General features: G+C 44.2%; 1 protein-coding gene and 1 long non-coding RNA gene across 3 annotated transcripts in view; one reads left to right on the top strand and one right to left on the bottom strand.

Annotated features, from left to right (window-relative positions):
- Positions 1-16663, top strand: part of KIF16B (kinesin family member 16B) — a 1684060-nt gene that overhangs the window by 382701 nt on the left and 1284696 nt on the right. The window lies entirely within an intron of this gene.
- Positions 1-16663, bottom strand: part of LOC146821656 (uncharacterized) — a 44635-nt gene that overhangs the window by 11493 nt on the left and 16479 nt on the right. The window contains exon 2 of the long non-coding RNA XR_014962750.1: positions 873-989. This is a non-coding gene — a long non-coding RNA (uncharacterized LOC146821656). The remainder of the gene's footprint in view (positions 1-872; positions 990-16663) is intronic.

Genomic DNA, 16663 nt, shown 5'->3' with positions numbered 1-16663 from the left:
CTCCAAGCGTCCACAAGAGCTCTTTGAGAGATAGTGGAGGTAAACTGAGAATGTATAGGAGACAGGATAAATCTGGAGCCGGAATTCCTATCAATAAAGGGGTCTACAATCATATTACAGTCCCCACCAAAAATCAAATATTCATCAGTGCATTGCATTAAAAGGGAAAGAATTTGGGGCCAAAACAATTTATCTTGCGACGTGGGGGCATAAACATTAAAAATAGTGAGAGGAATCTTGTTAATCAGTAGGGAAATCACAACCCATCTACCATCAGAATCATTATCCTGTCTTATAAATTGAACATCCAAGCGTTTATGACAGAGAATAGCAACGCCATTGCGTTTTCCGGAGCCTTCTAAAGCAAAAACATGGCCTACCCAATTCCTTCGTAGTTTAGTTATTTCAGTATCCGGAATATGAATTTCCTGTAAATGAGCGATATCTCCCTTTAAATTTGCAAGATGTGACAAAACTCGTTGACGTTTGATAGGAGAACCTAAACCTTTAACATTCCAAGATATAATGTTTAACGACATTTAAATCTTATAAGAAATCTTGATCCAAACATGTCTTAAAATAGCTTGCCATATATAAAGGCAAAAAACACTGCGAAGAAACACAGCAAAATAGGAAACAAGATCAATATTATAAAAAAAAAATAGCAGTGAGAAAAACAGAAGAATATGAGGCAGCAGAAGAGAATGAGGATAAGAAAAGAGATAAAAGAAATGAGCATCACAATAGAAAAGCTGAAAGTAGGGATGGAACAAAGGGAGAAGGAGAAAAAGAAGGAAAAGGTGAAGATAAGTGGGAAGAGAAAGAATCGGGATTAACAATTGATAAAACAATACAATAAGCAAAAAACATACCACAAAAGAACAGAAATGACGGGGTAGGTGGAGCCACATGGGGAAGGCCAAACGCCAAACGAAAGGTCGCAGGGAGCGAAACGCACAGGGAACAACATCCAGGCGAAGCGAAGAACACTGAGAAAAAAAGGGAGCATAGGAAATAATTAATGTGAAAAAAGTAGAATACCAAAACGAACAGATAGGACTAAAACAAAGGATATTCACAACTGTAAACAAATCTAGAACAAACATGAAATCATTGAAACAAGAAAAATGCACAACATATTATGGTTTAGAAACGTCCATGGAAACTCCTGTACAAGAGTCCAAAAATCGTTGAAGGACAGCAGGATCCTCATAATTGGTAGTTCTGTTGTTGTAAGTCACCTTAAAAAGACAAGGATGGAACAAACCATAACGAGCGTTCAAGCTGCAAAGAACTGGTCTCGTATCTAAAAACTTCTTCCGACGATCAGCAGTTACTTTGGCATAAGCTTGAGCGAAAAATAGAGTAGAACCATTCCAAGAAATCCTTCCTCTTTGTTTAGCTGCCTGCAGGACTTTAAGTAGATCCGTATATTCCAGGAAATACAGAATTACTCCTCTGGGTTTTGCTGAGGAAGATGAAGAACGGGGGCTTTGACCCAAGCGTTGTGCACGTTGGATATTCAATGGAGGAGATTCAGGAAGACCAAGAAGAGTTGGACGAAAGGACTGAAAATAGGATATTGCGTTAGAACCTTCAAGACCTTCAGCAAAACCATAAATGCGTAAATTGTTACGCCTATTGCGATTTTCCAACTGTTCGATTTGTTGTTTAAGATGTTCAACTTCTTTATGGATAAGAGGAACTTGCCCAACGAACTCTTGAACAGATTCAACTCGTTTTTCCAGAACATCAACCCGTTGCTCAGTGTGTGACCAGTTATCTTCCAGGCTCAGTAAACGAGTGTTAGTTTCCTCCATATAGGGTTTGAGGGCACGGATCTCCTCAAGACGAAGTTCCAATGAAAGAGGTGAAGAAGGGTTAGTAGGATAAGGAGGGTTCGCTTTCCCTCGTTTTCTAGGCGTGAGGGGAGCTGAAGATGGTATTTTGGACCCCTGTTTAGAACATAGTCGAGTCGTAGATGAAGAGGGACCCTTTATCGCCATAGTCATTGAGGGGATCGTCTGTATTCTCCTGTAAAATGTTAAAAGGATTAAAGTCCTCTAAGGATGCACCAGCAGGTTGCGGAGCGTCTTTACGATTGGACCGGGATGTTGCCATGGTCATAAACTGAGAGAAAGTGATTTTCAGCAGGAAACCAGAGAAGAAAAAGTGTCCGTATGAAGTTACCAGGTGCAGGATAATTCACAATGTCGTTGAATGTGAGCTGGCTGTAATATGGAACCCTGCCTGAGAGACTTCAAGCCACACAAGTCTGGGTGCAAGCGTAGAAATAACTAGCGCCGAAAAAATAAGAAAGTACAGCTGTGAAGGTCAAATAGGAAGAGACCAAGTGCACAATAATGAAGGAGATCAGTGAAAATGCAGCAGAAATTCAGTATAAGGAGTAATTTCAGGAACACTAGACATCCTCTGAGGTAAAGTAACAGTAAACGCGATGGGCGCCTGAAAAAAGAAAACAAAATGGCGGCTGCGAGTGCATTTCAGCCGATATGAGGCGAAAGAAACATCCTAGAGCTCACCAAACGTCATTAACTGCAGCATACATCAGGGAGCAGCACTTCCGACATTGGGAGAAGTGATTTTCACGCTCCGAAATTGAGCGAAAATATCCTGGATATGTTCGGCCGTTTCACTCCACCGCGGAGCTCCCGTACACGGCGGCCATCTCCTAAGGCGCCTAAGCCACGCCCCCCTCTGACCCCTCTTCTGACTCGCCTCTTTGGGTCGACCTAGAGAGTTCATTTCTTTCCCCATTTTCCTTTCAAGAATACTTCTCCTTCACATGGAAACCACAAAAATGATGTACACCAATTATCAACTTTTCTTGCAAAAGTTTAAACAATCTTCTTCATTTTGAACCACATGATTTAGTCCCATTTCTCAACTCTTCCATATGGCACAATAACTTCATATGCATTAAGAACAAACCTGTTTATTGGAAGACTTGGAGGGATAGAGGCATTCTTTGGGTACATTAACTTTTTAAGCATGACACTTTTCTCCCCTTTTCTAGAGCATGTTCCCTTTTCCACCTGCCTCCCTCTTTTTTACATAAATTTCGAGTTTTACACTCCGCTATATTAGGCTCTAACACTCATTTTAAATCCTTGCCTGGCCCCTCTCCCTCAACTGACCAGCCTTGGTGGAGCATCCGTTGTAGATCACCTGAATCCTCCACTCTCTATACCTGTTTATCAGTCCCACTTCTAACAAGCGCCAAGACAACAAGCATTTACAATGCATCGGTCTCGGCATTGTTAAAGTTAGAGCTATTGGCATTGCTCATGACAATGCCATTTCTTTAAATGTTTTAAAAACAAAAAACATAAACAAAAATAATGTCATGAGCAATGCCAATAGCTCTAACTTTACCAATGCCGAGACCATTGCATTGTAAATGCTTGTTAAGAGAAGAAATGGGTTAGATGAGTCTTGATGGACAGCAAGTATCGGACCTACAGGCCTGGACATTCGGGGGCACCAGGAGGGAAGCAGGGGACAGGTCCAGCCCTCCCCGAAATCAGCAGGAGATGCAGCCCAGTTCAATGCCGGGATCCAACGCGGCAGTAGGCTCAGGGACCAGGGCCAGCATGTAGTCCTTCCCAGTTATTTATGTGAAGTAGCTGAGCCAGTCCTTCTCGGATCTGCACCACGAAGGGTGGGTCGGACGGTGTCCTTCCTTGACCTCCTCAGAGGGTGGGTCCTGTACTTCACCGGACTCTGAGGGGCAGCCGGATGTCCCGCGTGGGGCACTCTGAGGTTACAGAGATTGCCACGAAAGCCGGCCTTGGGCACCACTTGCGAGAAGCCCAAAGTTCTGGACACAGCCGTGCGTGTGTGCTTGGCTGGAGCCGAGGCTGCAGTGTGAGGTGAAGTGACTGGAAGCTCTCTCTCCTTTATAACAGCGCTGTGCTTGAGGAGGGCGGGGGAAGGAGGGGCCCTGGGACGGCTCCATCACTGGCCGCAGCACACCAGGGCGATTTTTTTTTTTCCTTAATAGTTGGAAAAACACCAATAAAATATGAATCCAAGAGTTCGTGCAGAGAAGGGAGAGGCGGTGCTGAGCTGCTGATGTCCCAGAGACCCGAGGGAGAGATGAAGGCAGGGCGTGCAGAGACAGCCACACAGCACAGAGAAGACTAGACAGAGACGGGATAAAGGCATGTAGTAAGGAGTGCGTAGACAAGAGACAGCCGCACTGAAGAGAGAACAGAGTAAAGAGGCAGTAATAACACAGAGACCTAGTGACAGGGAGAGAGTCATAGAGCGCAAAGGGCAGAGAAATGCGACAATTACACAGGAGGAAGAACGGAAACAATAGACAGCGAAGAGATACGAGAAGGTCACACAGCAAGTAAAGCAGACATCTATAGCGCAGGTAACAAAGGCAAGTCACCAACAGGACAGCAGCATGGACAAGTGGGAGGCAGCATGGTCTACGTGCACAAACACGGAGCCACAATCGTGCACACACCAAGCCCCCCCCCCCCCCAAAAAAAATCACATAGGAAAGGAGACATCCTGCTAACAAACACACCACTGCCTTTCTCCGAGGCAGAGCAGAAATGCCTCGGAGAAACGCAGTGGCGGTTTTGAATTCGGGGGCGTGTTTTGCTTTTATCTCCTCTTGCCATTGGCTGGAGGAGATAATTAGACTTCTTGAAAAAAACACGCCCCCCGATCTGAAAAGGACGGGGCCTAATCGGAATGACGGACCTCTTCTCCAATGGCTGGCCAGCATTCAAGAGGCCAGCCAATGGAGAACAGGGGAGAAGAGGGGCGGGTTCAAGCCCCTCTTCTCCAAGTCATTAAATCTCGGATCGAGCCTTCGAGCCGAGACCTAAAAACTGAGCTCTCTTGGTAAGCTGACCTGGATACCCATTGGCCCATTTCTGTTGGGAATAAGATTTGGGCGAAAATCAGGAAGTCCTCCAGGGCAGCTAGCGCTACACAAACCCTATTCTTTATAGTAGGCTAATATTAACTCCAGTTTCCTTACATAGAATATACACTGATATTGGTCTTGCTCATCTGCACAAGCTGATTTTCCTCACCTACTTTTTTCATGCCCACATGTTATGAAATTTTGGAAATCAGTCTGGTCACAATTTAACACTCTTTTTGACGCTAACATTCCCCTTTCATTTGCGAACATTTTTCTGGGTAGCCTCTCGACTAGTTGGACCATAACACATTCACAAATAAAAATTGTTGATTTACTATTGGCTGTTGCCTTTCTGCAGATAACAAAAAACTGGAAGGAGAATTCTAAACTCTCGTACTTAGCCTGGTGGTATTCTGTATGTCATAACCATAGACTTGATACAATCTTTGTATATCCCACATCTCTCAAACAAAAAAGATTACTTTTATGGTCTCCGATTACTCAATTTTTACACATCCATGTTAAATGATCTTTTGCTCCATTACCGTGTGTTCAAGAAGTTGCTCAACCCCCTTGGATTTTATGTTTCTCTTTCTGCGATTACTATAATATTTGTTTGCCTCAATTTAATTTGATTCTAGTGATATATTTAACGAGGTTTGAACCTGTTTTCCACTCTTTTATTACTGCCATAAATGTTTTCTTGTCATGTAAGATTACCTGCTTATATGCTATTGATGATACCTTTTTGTTTTAGATTGCGATGTCATGTTACTTGATATTTTCATGTTACATCTTGTTATATTTTCAAAAAATAATTTTTGGGGAAACTTATAACTAGAGAAATTAAGATTCGCATCTCTCTTCCACTTCCACATCCTCTGCCTCTCTCTCTGTCACGTCAATCCATACAGAAGTAAAGACAACCCACTATGGTATTGTTGAGTTATGAGTGGATTGTTATGGACAGTATATGTACTTCTCACCCAGAGGTGAAGAGGTAAAGATGCCAGTATCTCGCACTATGACATACTGCTATCAACCAAAGATCTCCCGTTAGCATGTGGAGGATGTAGCTACCCTGCCAGAATCTTAAGGGTGCAGCACTGATATAAATGTAAATACCGCATGTGTTTGCCAGAATTTCAAGATCACTGGCCTCCAGGAAGGGATTACAAATGGCTGAACAGGGAAATGACAACTTTTTTCAATTCACTGAAGGTATGAGGCAGGGGGTATTGCTGTCTAGCATCTCTTCAATATGTTAATCAACAAGTTAGGATCTGATTTGAGTAATGACTTCTGGAGCACTCCCTATAGTCCGGAATGAATGCCGCTGTTACTATATGGCATGCAGTATACGCTATAGTGTGGTAGCTTTGTGGAAGCTCTGCCCACTCTCCGGCCCATCTTCATTGGCTTAGGTTATAAATGCTGCCTTCCGATTGGTTTTAAGCTTGTTAGTCCCTCCCCATGACAGCCATGTCAGTCATTTGTATCCTTCAATGGCTACTGGCCCCTTCACAGCACAGACTTTCTTCCCGTGCCCCCCCCTCCTGTAGTCCGATGCCTTCTCGCCACCCCCCCTTGTGCCTAGTTGCCCGCACGCATTGCCATTTGCAATGCAATAGGTCTTGCGTAAATGCGAGTCCTATTGCATTGCCAGTGCTTTTTTTCCCCTGTAAACGCCCTGCTGCACGATTTCAGTGAGTGTCCCTGCGTAATCTGATCTATGCCTCAGGGTCGTGCAGAGAGAGCGTCATGCTGCAGACATGAGCTGAGTCCGTCAATAAGGAAACTGTATTCAGCCCGAGGAAGCGGTCGTGATCCGGTTTGATTGGCAGACCCGCAAGGGTGGGACTTCCGCAAGAAATAGCTCAAGTTTTGGCAGCACTCTGGAATGTTGTGCACGCTGGATTTGGGCACAGCACGGCGAAAATGGGGTGTGCGAGGGGGGCCATGCTTTGTGAGTACTTCTGCTTACCCAGTCACCTTTCTACTCTCATGCAGAATTTCTCCTGCACCTCCCCTCTCGCCCAGCAGCTCGGTGACTCGCAAGGGCTGCCACGTTTCAGTGCTGACGTCACCCACCGCCTGCCCGGAGAAGACTTTCTGGAAGAGCCGGAGCCAAGACAACCCAGGCTGGCATTGGCCAATGACCAGGGGCCAACGTCATCTCGTAGGATGTGACATTACGGGGCACTGCGGGATTAGTAGTTTATCGTGATAGCACGAATTATTGGATCATTAGCAGTTTCTAAGGCTCTGGGACTACAAGGCCCAGGATGTAGTGGTAGCCGACCTCCAGACTGCTCAGTAAAGCCCTGAGCTGCAGCAGTCACTATTTCCTGGTTTAGGCTCGTCGGCCGTTTTGGGGTTTGAGATGAGCGATGCTGGTGGTGTTTATTTTTTCTTTTGGGGGGTAGAGGAAGCGAGTGTCAAGCGGCCTGCCCCAGCCAGCGCAGAACTGTGCAGACACAGCTGTGGGGGAGGCAGCGTGATATGTCCAGCTAACGCCACCCACTGCGAGCCCCGGATAAGCCATTCTAGATCAGCCGGATCCAAGACAGCGCAGGCTGGCATTGGCCAATGACAAATGGAGCACAGGCAGGGGCCCCGGCATCCACACTTTATCTTAAGATGTTTAATGCTAAAGCGCGGGAGCTGCCATTGTAACAAAAGTAAATAAACAGGGGGGAAAAAGCGCTGGGCCGCCATTTTTTTCCTATTGGTTTACTTTTGCTACATACACGGCATCCGCGCTTGTTGTGTTTATTCCTGTCCCTGCGTGGAACCCGTAGTTACTTTGCTTTGTGTCCCAGATGATACGCCGTATCAGCTGTGACGCTCCAGCCGTGACGTGATCAGCTGCCCTCTGTTTTGAGTTGACAGCTGAACACGCAACGCGCCACATGTTCTGCCGGCTCCGCTGTTGGAGCCTCCGTGTTGGTTTGAGCAATAAAGTTATTTGCCACGAAGACTTCGATTTCCTGTGTTTCAACAAATTTGGTGACGAGGATGGAATACGAACCCACGCGTGCAAAGCCATGCAAGACACAAAAGTCTGGGGGCGTTGTTATAGATGTGGTAGCACATACCACCTAGCAAATGACTTAAAATGCCCGGCTCGAGAGGTAAAATGTACAAATTGTGGGTTGAAAGGACATTTTGCGAAAGCGTGCAACAGACGCAGAACCAGACAGGTGAAATTAGTGGCAGAGGAAGATGAGACTAAACAGGAAGTGTATGAGGAGGTAGATATGAACATGTTTGTACTTAACATTGAGGAAGGGAATAATGGAAACAGTACGTATATAGATGCAACCAAAACTAAAAAACCTATTTGCGAAATGACCATTGGAGGCATTAACATAAGCATTGTTGTGGATTCAGGGTCGCCCTACACCATCGTAAATGAAAAGGTGTGGATGGCTAAATTTAAAGGTAGGGAAGCAAAGTGCAAACTATATGTTGCCAAAGTGGGGCCATCGGTTCTGGGTTGGATGGACCAAGGCGAACTGGGCATTAAACTGGATCCCAGAAAGCTTGACCCCGTATTGGGTGTGGCAGAGCAGGAAGGTTTGTGTGAAAACCTATGTCACGAGTATCCTCAAGTCTTAGGCCAGGAGATTGGTGCACTTAAGGGGTACCAGCACAAGATCAGACTTAAACCGATCACCACCCCAGCAGTACACAAAGTAAGAAATATACCCTTCACCATCAAAGGAGAAGTTAAAGAACAGCTCAAGAAACTGCTAGAGGAAGGAATAATTGAGAAGGTGGAGGCCTCAGAATGGGTCGCACCTTTAGTGGTTGCAAAACGACCTAATGGCAAATTGAGATTGTGTGTCGATCTTCGTGACCTTAATAAGAACATTGTGGTTGAACAGTACCCATTGCCCAAAATAAATGAGATGTTAGCAACAACGAAGGGTGTACGGTGGTTTTCAACAATCGATCTTAAGTCGGCCTACCACCAGGTGCCACTCCATAAAGACAGTAAAAAGCTTACAACATTTATTACGCCATTTGGATGCTATCGGTTCACGCGAGTACCATTTGGGCTGGCTTCTGCAGCCGCAATGTTCCAAAGGTTAATGCACAATTTGTTTGATGGAGTTGATGACATTTTAATCTTTCAGGATGACATTTTAGTCATGGGTAAAACGAAAGATGAACATGATAAGAGAGTGAGACAGGTGCTCGAAGTTTTGAACCAAAAAGGGCTAACTGCTGAGTTTAATAAATGTAAATTCGGTTGCAACTCCGTCAACTATCTTGGTCATCGGATAACAGGTGACGGCATTAGTCCAAAGAAAGAACTTATGGACGCCATAAAGAATTTGCCGGTTCCCACCAACAAAGATGAACTGAGATCATTTCTGGGCATGGTGGAATTCTATGCAAGATTTATCAGAAACTTTTCCCACAAGACATATGATTTACGACAACTTCTCAAATTGAAGAACAGATTTATATGGTCGGAAGACTGTCGACGAAGCTTCCAAAACATTAAAGATGAAATGTGCGCAGCACTGCCCCTCAAGGGATTTGACACGTCTCTCAAGAGCTTCGTAACAACGGATGCCAGTAACAAAGGTTTGGGGGTGGTACTCACACAAAAGAACTCCGAAGGAATCGAGTACACCATAGCCTTTGCGTCCCGCTCCCTTACACCCTCTGAAGAAAAAATTTCCGTGATAGAGCGGGAAGCGTTGGCGTGTGTGTGGGCATTGGAACACTTCAGACATTTTGTGTGGGGCCGTAAAGTCACACTATGCACAGACCACAAACCATTGACTAAAGTCTTCACCACTAAAGGTTTGTACACAGCTTCACCACGTCTGGCTAGGCTTTCTGTCCGGCTGTTTGATTTCATGTATGAGATTGAATACGTGCCTGGAGTCAAAAATGTTGTCGCTGACTTCCTTAGTAGGATGCCTGTGGTGCACCCCAGAGAAGAGACACCCACCGACGTGGAAGAAAATGCCATAGCTGCTGTGCTGGAGCAAGTTTGTAACATAACCAGGGACGAATGGTTCAAGGAACAAGAAAATGATGGCACCCTCGGGCAAATAATGTCATTTATGAGAAACGGCTGGTGCAACAAAAAGGAACTCAATGAGCAGCTCAAGGCATACTGGGAGGTCAAAAACGAACTGTCCCTTGAAGAAGGTTTCCTACTCAGGGGTGGGAAGTTCATTCCTCCCCACAAGATTAGGAACAAACTACTTAAAGAATGTCATGAGGGTCACTTGGGCATCAGCAAAACAAAAGAGAGGGTCAAAAACCTACACTGGTGGCCAGGTATTGGCCTGGAGATTGAACGAACAGTGAGAGGTTGTGCTCTTTGCATGTCAGCGGACAAAACGCAGGTCACATTCAGACCCCCTCTCCATCCCCTGACAAGCCCAAGCATGCCTTGGGAGAGGATTGGCATAGACATTATGGGTCCTATAACTGAAGAACATGAGAAGTGGTATGTCTGTGTCATGGTAGACCATTTCTCAAAGTGGCCAGAAGTACTGGTCACACAAAATCCTGAAGCAGTGAACATTGTGAAGTTCATGGATAGTATCTTCTGCCATGAAGGCCTACCCAAAATAGTTGTAAGCGACAACGGTACCCAATTCACTTATGAAATATTCCAAGAATACATAAGGAGGCACAACATCAGCCACAAGACTACATCTGTCTACCATCCAGCAGGTAATGGGGCAGTTGAGCGGTTCAATGGGGTCATTAAAGGTATAATTCAAATAGCCAATAGCAATGACTTGCCATGGAAGAGTGAAACAATGAAGACTATATGGGCGTACAGGATCACCCCATGCGAGTCAACAGGACAGTCCTTTTGAATTGATGCGGGGAAGGACACCTTTGTCCAAGGACAATGTTGGGTGGATCAAGGCGGCAAGGAAGGTTGACTGGTCTTCGAAATTGGTACAAGAAAAACTTGCTGAGTCTCAAGCAAGGGCGAAGGTGTACTATGATAAAACCCATGGTAGTAAAGCAGTAGTGCCTAATAAAGGGGACTATGTGAAAGTGAAGAAAAGTGGACACATTGCAAAAGGACAAGAAAAGTATACCCCACCGTACCAAGTCCAGAAAGTGTACTGTAACTCAGCACTTCTGAGTGATGGGAAGGTGTGGCATTTTTCGAAATTATCTGCAGTCAAACATACAAAGGAAGCATTAACCGAACCAGACTATCCATGCATTGAACCCGTGAACACAGACGGGCGCAAGCATGCAATTGACTATGATTCAGAGAGTGAAATGTCTAAAGACAGTATGACTAGTGCTGACCAAGTCGTGGTGATTCCACCAGGTCAGATTTCGATGCCAAGTCCTAAAGGAGACATTGTTAGACGTAAGTTGCCCAAAACACCAGAACTGGACAATTCCCTACCAGCAACCACAAGCAGGGCAGGCAGACTCCTAGGTCCTCCGGCGAGGCTGAGAGACTTTATATGTGAGTGAACCTCTCCACTCTCGAGACGTTTGTTTCCTCTTACCTCCTTTCCCTAGGAAGGGGGATGTGTTGTGTTTATTCCTGTCCCTGCGTGGACACCGTAGTTACTTTGCTTTGTGTCCCAGATGATACGCCGTATCAGCTGTGACGCTCCAGCCGTGACGTGATCAGCTGCCCTCTGTTTTGAGTTGACAGCTGACCACGCAACGCGCCACATGTTCTGCCGGCTCCGCTGTTGGAGCCTCCGTGTTGGTTTGAGCAATAAAGTTATTTGCCACGAAGACTTCGATCTCCTGTGTTTCAACAATGCTTTAGATTAAACATCTTAAACTAAAGCGCGGATGTCAGTACTGCTTCAAAAGTAAAGAAATAGAATTTTTTTTTCCTTCCATTTCTTTACTGTTTAACAGCGTGGCTGTCAGCAGTCGAGGCCTGGGGACAGAAGAACGAAATGAAAGTCTATAAAGAAAACAATGTCGTCAAAACAGAGGGGCAGTGGCCTAAAGTCCACCCCATCCCGTGTACCGAAGCAACACCCGGTCCCGCCCGATTTCTGCTCGGCTTCAACCGATGCCTGACATCGCATTCCAGTTCTGTACGTGCATGTATCGCCCTGCAACACCGTAGCTCTGTTTGCCACCACTGGATGGCCCCAGCTACACTGGAACTCTGCTGAAGTGTCACTGCTGTTGGATTATCGGGCAGGGCAGAAGAAATTAGTTTACAGATACAACTACCGGACTTTGAATCTCTAGTTAAATTTCTACAGCATCTGTCACATAGTTATCTTTGGGCGTCCAGTCTTCAGAGCCACCCTGTTCTGTCGTTGTGCTCAACTGCATTTTTCCCAGAGCTGTCAGTCGCAGGTTCACATATCGTTTCACCTGTGCAGACTGGCCCCGGCTATGTGCAGGTTTTATTCTCTGTTGTCAGTAGTTCTTCCACACAATGGGGCAGTTTTAATGCCATCTACGAGAAGCCCGTTAATGTGCAACGCAGCGCTTTCCATATCTGAAACAGGTGTTTTTCAAAGTTCGAGGAGTATTGTTCTCTCCCTGTCCTGTGCGTTTCTGGGCTGGGCAGATCTCCCATAGCCCGCGCTGTTCTGTTCATCTCTGGAAACACATTGTGGTTTCCTTTACGTGAGGTAGTTCTGAATCTGTACATGCTGGTTCCGTCTATCTGCAGGGATCTTCTGGGCAGTTCTTTCCCGGCCCTACCTGAGAAAGCTATTTCCTCAAAGAGAAGTCCATTTACAAGTGAAGGACAGCTTTTTCCTTGCGTGGCACAGATAATTTTTGTAAGAATCAATTCTCCCCAGGTTCCAAATGGAACCTTTCTGTCCGTGATGATGGTACTTTTCGGTCTCAGGGCAGTTGGTCCATGTGTGAAACGTCTCTCTTTGTGCAGCTCTTTTTGTGTTTGGGTCAGTTCCGTCTCTAGGTGGGTCCGCTCCCGCACTGATTGCCTCCCTCCTTTGTCTCCATTCCAGTCAGCGTTGTCACTGCAGATTAGTTGTAAGCACTTTGCTGATCGTTTATATAGTCACTTGGTTGTTCGTTTTTTTGGGCCATTTTATACAGCGCGAACTTGGCCCAAGGGCATTATGGCGCTTTATAGGAATAACAGGCTCACTTTTTGTCTGTAAATAAGGCCCAGGACATGCCTGGAAGTTCCAAATAAAGTGTTCTTACTGGAGCAGGACGCAGACTGGGATGCCTATGGTTGGTCAAGGAGTAAAAAGTGATGGACTATTATTTTTCATCATAAGGCTCTCATCCAGCATAAAAAAGAGAAAGGCGCAAAAGTAAGGAAGAGAAAACGGGAGAACAGTGACAAAGAAACAAAGCAAGGGCAAAAAAGAGCTTGCAAGAATGAGATACAGACAGTAAGCGTTGAGCGGTGGAGGAAAGATGCATGAGGGGTGGATCCAGGGCTAAATCAGCCTAAGTATTTGGCAACCCTCACATCCAGTAGTGCTGCAACAGGCTACTAAGAAAAGTTTGGTCTCCTGCAGTTATTTGTTTTACAAATTAGGCAATGGTGTTCAGTGTACGATGAAGAATGTATCATGTTCTTTCGCTATGTTGGTAGACTGAAGACCATGTTGTAATTTTGGTTTACATTGGTGTTAAGAAAGACGAGTGTTTGATAAGCGTGATGTTATTTTTCAAAGCAATCTATCCAATTGAGGCTGTGGGTTTACTATTGAATACATTATCTATGTTGGTTAGTATGAGAAGTGTGTATTCATTTTTATGGATTCACTGGATTGGGTATAAAATGTTTTTGTAGGTATTTTGAGGTGTCAATATTTTCTTTTAGCAAGGGCGGGTACCTCAACTTTATTGTGAGTTAGAGGAATGTGTCACCATTTTAGGGTGAATTGACTGAATTCATGTGAATGTTGGGTAACTTTATCTTGATGTGCATTTACTGTGCTGCATTGTGAGTATTTGGTGCATACAGACTGTGATGAGTGTCTAGACTAGAGTGTCTAATGCATGTATGTCTGTGGTGGGGTTTGCTACTGAAACTGTGTGGAGTGCATTGTTTTTATTGCAAGTTTGAGGTATGTGATTTTATTTGGGAGTAGATTAGCTGCACTTGGGATGTGACTGAGTTTGCAGTCATTTTCCCTGCACAGCCGCCATATTGAGTGAGGTGGATGCTCAATGAGTGCGATGTTATTTTAGTGTACTTGTGCACTGATCGTTGTTTGATAACCGCCTTGAGATTTATTGTGAGTTGGTTTTATTGTGTGTTTGATTAATGTGAGTCTATATTAATGTCAACTAGTTGTGTTTGACAAATGAAGTTATTTTGGTGTGCACTGGGTACGTTTGGTGTATCATGCTTCTTCTCCAATCCTTTAGTCAGATATAAAATTACTTGCAGCTACTGGCCATGGGTAATCAATATTAGGACTAAGGTGCTTAGCCAAAATTTGCTTAGGTTCCCTGAATTTGGAATGGTAGTTTTGGTCAAAGTTAAGACATATCTTTCGGAGTTAGTGTGGTGCATGTTTCAAGGTACAATATATGACAAAAGATGCATCTTTAATATAAAGTTTCTGAGCTAGAACTGTAACACAATTAGGAACAAGAGATGTCAGAATTATCTAGCACCTATACTTCCAGAGACAAGTACACAAATAGATTGCACATAGCATGCTTTAACATAATCTAGATGCCATCTATTTCCTATATCTTAAATAGTGCCACAGTAAACAATTCGCAGTTACCTTTTCCAAGTCTTTTGGCCGTTGTTATTCGAAATGTCACTGCTTTCATTACAAATGTTAAGGCAGTCAGTGAGCCAACTGTAATATGAGGTTCTACAAAGTTATAAAAGTGAGTTGAAAGTTTATTGTAACAGACTTACTAATATCAGGTGATGGCTTTCAAAGCTTTTCAATGGGTTTTGCAGCTGCTGATGGGATGATATGGACATACATCACAATTTCTTTAAAGAATAAAATAGTTTATTGATCTTAAAAATGTTTAAGACTTTAGGGTCAAACTTCTTATTGTCCACTAGAGTTGCATAGGCTCTCTTGGCTTATGGCCTTAGTATGAGTACCAACTGAACAAAAATCCATGTATTTTGTAAATGGTAAGCTAGTCATTTTTTGTACCCCTGGATATTTAGTGGTGAAGCATGTGGCGGTACACCAGAGTTATTTTTGAAAACGTTCTGTAGAGTATTCATGAAATGCAAGGTGCAAGTGAATTCACCGCTTCATACAGGTAATTAGAATGGTTTAATGTGTATTTTTGTTTTCCCAGCTGGCAAATTACTCTTGTCTTCTCTCCCTCATAACTTATCTCCCATTTTCTGGTTCTCCGGGGCTGCGAGGTGATACGAATGGCAGAAGTGCTATGCAAATATCATCACTCCACTGCATACTAAAAAACAGAAGTAAAAAACATTGTCATTTTCAATGCCAACAGCTCTAACTTTCACAAATGCAAGACCGATTGCATTGCAAATGCTTATTTTTCTTCCTGATGACGCTGTTCTTACTTAACAAACCTTGAATGGATTGTGACAACTGCTCAGTTCTTTGTCTCAACTGGACAATTCTAATCTTATCAATGAATGTATTGAAATAGAAGGGAATTTCCTTAGGTCTTATGCAAAGCAAATCCAAAATATGAGAGGGTCATTTATTTTCTTCCAGAAAGTTCATGTGTTCTCTAATTTGGGCCTCAACTTTTTCAGTCTATGTCAAACACTCACACTTATTTTAAAATCAGCACTCTGTAAATTCCACTTAGGCCCTGATTTCAGGTTTAACAGAGAGGTATTCCTGGGCGGGATACCCCTCTCCATAATAAGTGGCTCAGTGTACCTGCACCCAGATTTTGTGGGTGAAGTAACTCCAGACCCGATTTTACAGGCTGGAAATTTGACCAGTAAAGTCACTTTAAAAGTGGGCTGCAAGTGCAGCTGGCCATGATCCCTAACCTTGGGCGACTGCTCTTTATGGCATGGAAAGAACATGCCATGCTTCCCTGTGGCCAGGCCACATCCTCCCCTTCCTGCCCTGCACCAGCCCATGTTTACATTTAGCAGCTGCTTAGAACAAGTGGTAAGTGTGAACATTAATGTCTGTGGAATTGGGAATTCCCTGGTGAATTCTGGATGGAAAAACCAGGGGCTCCTAGTCATTTTCCATTTCTTGAGGATTAACTCTCAATAGGCATAGTTAGGTGGCGAGATATGAAACCACTGAGTATCTGCACACCGAACTACGGCTTCATCATAATTAGGGTGTTTTAGGGAAATGTAATTTTCCAATGCGCAAGAGAACTCAATAGAAGCTCTGACTCCTACTAACATGCAAACCAAATAGTGCTGGAGGCCCTATGAAGACTGATTTGTTGCTCTCTATTATCACCATAATGCAACCTCTGCAGCTCAGCGTGTAACTACTACTATGGTCTTGTGACATAAGGTCATTGTGATTGTGACCTACCATTTGGATAAACCAACTTAATATTTTACCTAACACCAAAAGTCCTGTGTTCCGGCCCCAAAAACATCAATGCCACAGAAAACATCAACATCAAAATCTCTTGGAGGGAACACTGTGCCATGGGGCTTAAATATGTCAATGTATCCACCAACTTTCAAGTCAACTAGAATGCCTCTTACAACTTAAATCAAAGACATGAAATGCCTTGCCAGTTCTCCCTCAAAGCCCATAACAGCGATCACCTCAGGATACACTAGACTCACAAACCTCACTCACAAAGAGCTTCTACAGTTCCCAT

Source organism: Triturus cristatus, chromosome 6 (genome assembly GCF_964204655.1).
Source record: "Triturus cristatus chromosome 6, aTriCri1.1, whole genome shotgun sequence".
NCBI lineage: Eukaryota > Metazoa > Chordata > Amphibia > Caudata > Salamandridae > Triturus > Triturus cristatus.
This window is presented reverse-complemented; position numbering and strand designations above follow the sequence as displayed.